The sequence below is a fragment of the Macaca thibetana genome, chromosome 5 (assembly GCF_024542745.1).
Source record: "Macaca thibetana thibetana isolate TM-01 chromosome 5, ASM2454274v1, whole genome shotgun sequence".
Classification (NCBI taxonomy): domain Eukaryota; kingdom Metazoa; phylum Chordata; class Mammalia; order Primates; family Cercopithecidae; genus Macaca; species Macaca thibetana.
The window spans coordinates 183,331,330-183,337,329 of record NC_065582.1 but is presented as its reverse complement, the minus strand read 5'-3'; the positions used below and the strand labels follow the sequence as shown (position 1 = coordinate 183,337,329).

General features: G+C 54.0%; 1 protein-coding gene across 2 annotated transcripts in view; it reads left to right on the top strand.

The window, feature by feature from the left end:
- The first annotated feature begins 1,004 nt into the window (after nt 1-1,004).
- FAM193A (family with sequence similarity 193 member A) overlaps nt 1,005-6,000 on the top strand; it is a 198,250-nt gene continuing 193,254 nt past the window's right edge. For both annotated transcript variants that reach the window (XM_050792252.1, XM_050792253.1), the window contains exon 1: nt 1,005-1,059. The gene's annotated coding sequence lies outside the window, so the exon portion shown is untranslated. The remainder of the gene's footprint in view (nt 1,060-6,000) is intronic.

Here is a 6,000-nt window from a genome sequence, read left to right as displayed (position 1 = left end):
CCGCCCCTAGTGCATCCCGGGAGCCGCGCCGGTCTGCGGCACCTGGGCGGTGGACAGGGGCGCGGGCGGGGGGGGCGGGCAGCGGGCGCCGGTCAGAGAGGCGGAACTCCTCGCCACCAGCCCTGTAGTTCGCCTCGCGGGCGGCGGAGCGGCCTCCTGCCGGCCCAGCCCTACGTCCGACCACAACGCCCAGAAAGCCGCGCGGCGCGGGCGGGACCTGCAGCGACTAGCGCGGCGGTGACATCACCGCCGCATCCAGCTCCCTGGCCCCAGCTCCTCCCAGGGTCCAGGCCCTCGGCCTCGCACAGCCTGACTGGAATCGTGGTCCGCCCCCGGGCGCCGCCAGCGGCGGCACCGGTAGCACGGACTTCAATTCCCGGCGTGCCCTGCGCGCCGAGGCACGTTAACGGCAGGAGGGGGAGGGCAAGCAAAGGGAAAAGCGGCGCCTGGGGGGCGGAGTAAGGCGGGGTGGGGGGGGCCCACACCCCTCCCCCTCCCCGCTGCTCCTTCCCCCTCCCCCGACGTAAACTGGGATCCCTTTCCCCTTGTGTCCGCCATATTGGACTCTAACTCTGGTCAGCCGCGGCGCCGGGACTGTGGACTCGCGGTTCCTCCCGCCCAGCGGCCTGCCCCGCAGCTCCCGCCCGCCCCAGCCCTCCCCGCCCCGGACGCGACCCCGCGCAGCGCCCCCCGGCTGGCCGGAGCGCCCGCCGCCGCCGCCGCCTCAGCCTCCCCGCCTTCCCCGCCCTCCGTCGCCGCCCGCGGCCCCCGCGCCCGCTCTGCGCCCCTCTCCCCGCCCGCCATGAGCCCAGCCGACGCCAAGCGCGGGGCCAAGCGCCGGAAGAACAAGCGGGGGGCGGCGGCGGCGGCTCGGGCGGGGGTAACGGTGGCGCGAGCAGCGGCAAGGCCGGCCCGGCGGCGGCGCTGCGCGGCTCCCAGGCCGCGGGCCTGGCGGCCCCGGGCAGCGCGGCAGGCCTGGTGGGCGGCGCGGCGGCGGCCAACGGGCCCCTCGGCGCGGGCGCGAGCGCGGGCGGCGCCGCCCCCGGAGGCTACTTCGAGGTAAGCGGCGGCAGCGGGCGGGGGTCGATGGCGGTACGCGGTCGCAGTCCCCCCGCGCCTTGGCGGAGCTCGGCCTCCCGCTGTTGGCCCGGGCGCCCCGGGCCTGGGAGCGGGATGCTGAGGGCGGGCGGATAACGGGTTCTGCGGCGCCGCGCTTGCCGGGGTCCCGGGGCACGGCGGCAGGTGGGCCGTGCTCGGCGTGACGCGGTCTCTGTCACTCTCTTGAGAGGAGAACCTGAGCAGAGGCGGCGGGAGGGCGACACCGGGGCCGCCGCTCACGGCGACGGGCTGGTCCGCAGGCTGGAGCAGCCCCTGAACGGGCGGGGACGGCTCCCGGGTGCAGCTCCGCGCACGGCGCTTCGCCTTCCGCTGGACCCAGCGGGTGATGCAGGCGAGGCCCGGGCTTCTGTCGTGGAGCCTCGCCCGCTGCGGCAGCTCCAGAGCGACTGCGATTCCAGGGGTGAGCAAAGCTGCCCTTTCGCTCCCAGGGCTTTGAAATGTTTCTCTCTGTCCACCTTCGTAATGCCCTGCGCGTGATGATTGAGAAAGGCCTCCCGGAAGTTTTCCTTTGGTTCTCCTGTGTGGTTATTTGAAATCTACCTGACAGCCACCTGGAGCTGGCAGCCCTGGTCCCTCCTCCCCGGCTTTGTTAAGTTTTCAAGGGTGTTTAGTGGTCTGGTTACTCAGATATGTATTTAGGGTTCGAACTTAAGGAATTTGAAAGGTGTTTTTTTCAGTTTTGTTTATGAAGACAGCTAGCACACGTTGCACCTACCAACTATGGATTCCTGCCACTTTTATTCAACCGTTGGTCACAACATTTTAGAGGGTACAGTATTTATAAGGGGGTATGCAATTGGCGCAGTCATTTCCAGTTATCCCATTGTTTCCTGAAAGAGAATAGATTTTTGTTTGAAAAGTTGCGTTCTTATAACGTTATTTGAACTCTTAAATTATGTAGTTTTAAAGGCATTGCAATTAAAAACGAAATAAGCTTTGGGAGTATTTTTGTGCTAAATCATGACACAAATTGTTCTTTTTTTTTTTTTTTTTTGAGACGGAGTCTCGCTCTGTCGCCCAGGCTGGAGTGCAATAATGGGACTATCTCAGCTCACTGTAACCTCCGCCTCCCAGGTTCAAGCAATTCTCCTGCCTCAGCCTCTCAAGTTGCCGGGACTACAGGCATGCGCCACCATGTCCGGCTAATTTTTGTAGAGACAGGGTTTCATCATGTTGGCCAGGCTGGTCTCGAACTCCGGACCTCAGGTGATCCTCCCGCCTCGGCTTCCCAAAGTGCTGGGATTACAGGTGTGAGCCACCGCGCCCGGCCGTTTTTATTATTACTATATTGTTGTATTAGGGTCTTGGGCTGTAGTCCTGGACTTCAGTCTCCCGAGATTGCCCTCATCCAGTATCCTGTGATCAAAACAGGCTGGAGATCAAAACAGGCTGTAGTTCTTGAGATCAAAGATGAGGCGTGAGCGTTTGGATCATTGGGGTTTTTAAGGGCAGTGTTTGCTGCTGTCGGGAAGGATAGGGTGGGGGGTTTGCCTGTGCATATCCTTACAAAAAATATTGATAATTTTTGCTGTAGCTGGATGTGAAATATATTCATTTCTGTTGATTCAATAAAAACCAGTTGGTGGCACAATAAAATTCTTAGGTTTAGTCTTTCATACCATTTCAAGTTTTAATAATTCACATTTGCTTTGCAGTACTTAGGTAAAATATAACTTTATTATTATTTTTATTTATTTATTTTTTCTGAGACAGAGTCTCACTCTGTCTGTTGCCCAGGCTGGAGTGCAGTGGTGCAATCTTGGCACACTGTAACCTCCGTTTCCTGGGTTCAAGCGATTCCCCTGCCTAAGCCTTCCAAGTAACTGGGTCTACAGGTGCCTGCCACCATGCCTGGCTAATTTTTTTTGTATTTTTAGTAGAGACAGGGATTCACTATGTTGGGCAGGCTGGCTTTGAAGTCCTGACCTCGCGATCCACCTGCTTTGGCCTCTCAAAGTGCTGGAATTACAGGTGTGAGCCACCATGCCCGGCCCTACCTTTATTATTTTTGTCACATTATTCAAAATCAGATAACTGTATGCATATTATTATTATTACTATTATTATCAAGATAGTATCTTGCTAAGTTGCCCAGGCTGGCCTTGAGCTTGTGGTGTCAAGTGATCCCTCTCATCTTAGTTTTACTAATGGATTAGGGTACAGACCCTTGCCACTGTGCCCACCTGAGTATTATTTTTGACAGGACTGTGATATTCTGTTAAACTGGTATGCATTAGGGTTTTGTCGTTGTTTTAAAAGAGACATGGTCTCTGTCTGTTGCATAGGCTAGAGTACAGTTGCGTGGTCATAGCTCACTGTAACCTCAAATTTCTGAACTAAGTAATCCTTCCAAGTAGCTAGGACTCTAGGTATGTGCCACCATGCCTGGCTAATTTTTTCTTTTAATATAGAGACAGGGTCTCACTATGTTACCCAGGCTGGGCTTGAACTCTTGACCTCAAACTATCCTCTCATCTCTGCCTCCCAAAGTGCTGGGATTACAGGCGTGAGCCACTGCACCTGGCCTATGGCTTTTGACCATAACCCACTCTTAAGAAATAAAATCCGTTAAGATCTAGGAAGCATACACATAAACACAAACAACAAAAATTTCACAAAATATTTTAGGACCAGGCATGGTGGCTCATGCCTGTAATTCCAGCACTTTGGGAGGCTGAGGTGGGTGGATCACCTGAGGTCAGGAGTTCCTCAGCCTGGCTGACAGATGATGAAACCCCAGAGATGGTGAAACCCCGTCTCTACTAAAAATGCAAAAATTAGCCGGACGTGATGGTGTGCACTTGTAATCCCAGCTACTCGGGAGACTGAGGCAGGAGAATTGCTTGAATCTGGGAGACGGAGGTTGCAGTGAGCTGAGGTCTAGCCATTGCACTCCTGCCTGGGCAGTAAGAGTGAAACTCTGTCTCAGAAAAAAAAAAAAATCCCATCCTGGCTAACACGATGAGACCTCATCTTTACTAAAAATACAAACAATTAGCCAGGTGTGGTGGCGGGCGCCTGTAGTCCCAGCTACTCCGGAGGCTGAGGCAGGAGAATGGCATGAACCCTGGAGGCTGAGCTTGCAGTGAGCCGAGATGGCGCCACTGCACTCCAGCCTCGGTGACAGAGTGAGACTCGTCTCAAAAAAACAAACAAATGAACAAAAACAAAAAAAACAGGCCGGGTGGGGTGGCTCACGCCTGTAATCCCAGCACTTTGGGAGGCTGAGGCAGGTGGATCACCTGAGGTCAGGAGTTCCAGACCAGCCTGGCCAATGTGATGAAACCCCGTCTCTACTAAAAATACAAAGATTAGCCAGGAATAGTGGTGGATGCCTGTCATCCCAGCTACCCTGAATGCTGAGGCAGGAGAATTGCTTGAACCTGGGAGGCAGAGGTTGCAGTGAGTCCAGATTGCGCCACTGCACTCTAGCCCAGGCGACAGTGCAAGACTCCGTCTCAAAAAAAAAAAAAAAGAAGAAGAAAAGAAAAAAAAAGAAAAAAGGCCAGGCGCAGTGGCTCACACCTGTAATCCCAACACTTTGGGAAGACGAAGCAGAAGGATCAGCTGAGGTCGGGAGTTTGAGACCAGCCTAACCATCATGGAGAAACCCCGTCTCTACTAAAAATACAAAATTAATTGGGCGTGGTGGCGCATGCCTATAATCCTAGCTACTCTGGAGGCTGAGGCAGGAGAATCGCTTGAACCTGGGAGGTGGAGATTGTTGTGAGCCGAGATTGTGCCATTGCACTCCAGCCTGGGCAACAAGGGCAAAACTCTGTCTCAAAAAAGCAAAACAAAAAACAAAATATTTTAATACTTTTCTGATCTTTTCTATTCCATGTAATCTCATTAATAAAATCTGTTTTATAGTTCACAGAATTAGTTCATTGTGTATTTTTTTGTTTCTGAGACGGAGTCTCACTCTGTCGCCAGCCTGGAGTGCAGTGGCTCGATCTTGACGCACTGCAATCTTCACCTCCTGGGTTCAAGCGATTCTCCTGCCTCAGCCTCCTGAGTAGCTGGGACTCAGGCGCTGGCCACCACACCCAGCTAATTTTTGTATTTTTAGTAGAGACAGGGTTTCACCACGTTGGCCAGGATGGTCTCTATCTCTTGACCTTGTGATCCACCCACCTTGGCCTCCCAGAGTGCTGATATTACGGGTGTGAGCTATTGCAGCTTCTTTATTATGTACTGTTGAGTTGTGTGCTGCATCTTGACAGTTGCTTTTACTGTATTTTAAGCTTTTAAAATATGCCCCCATCTTGGATGGTATTTTATTTTATTTTTTTACTTTTGAGACAGAGTCTTGCTCTGTTGCCCAGGCTGGAGTACAGTGGTGCCATCTTAGCTCACTGCTAACTTCTGCCTCCTGAGTTCAAGTGATTCTCCTGCTTCAGCCTCCCGAGTAGCTGGGACTACAGGAGTGCACCACCACACCTGGCTAATTTTTTTTTTTTTTGAGATGGAGTCTCACTCTGTCGCCCCAGCTGAAGTGCAGTGGGGTGATCTTAGCTCACTGCAACCTCTGCCTCCTGGGTTCAAGTGATTCTCCTGCCTCAGCCTCCTGAGTAGCTGGGATTACAGGCACGTGTCACCACGCATGGCTGATTTTTGTATTTTTAATGGAGGCGGGGTTTCACCATGTTGGTCTAGAACTCCTGACCTCGTGATCTGCATGCCTTGGCCTCCCAAAGTGCTGGGATTAGAGGCGTGAGCAACTGCATCTGGCCATTTTTTATATTTTTAGTAGAGACGGGGTTTCACCATGTTGGTCAGGCTGGTCTCGAACTCCTGACCTCAAGTGATCTATCTACCTGCCTCGGCCTCCCAAAGTGCTAGAATTACAGGCATGAGCCGCCCCACCTGCCCGATATT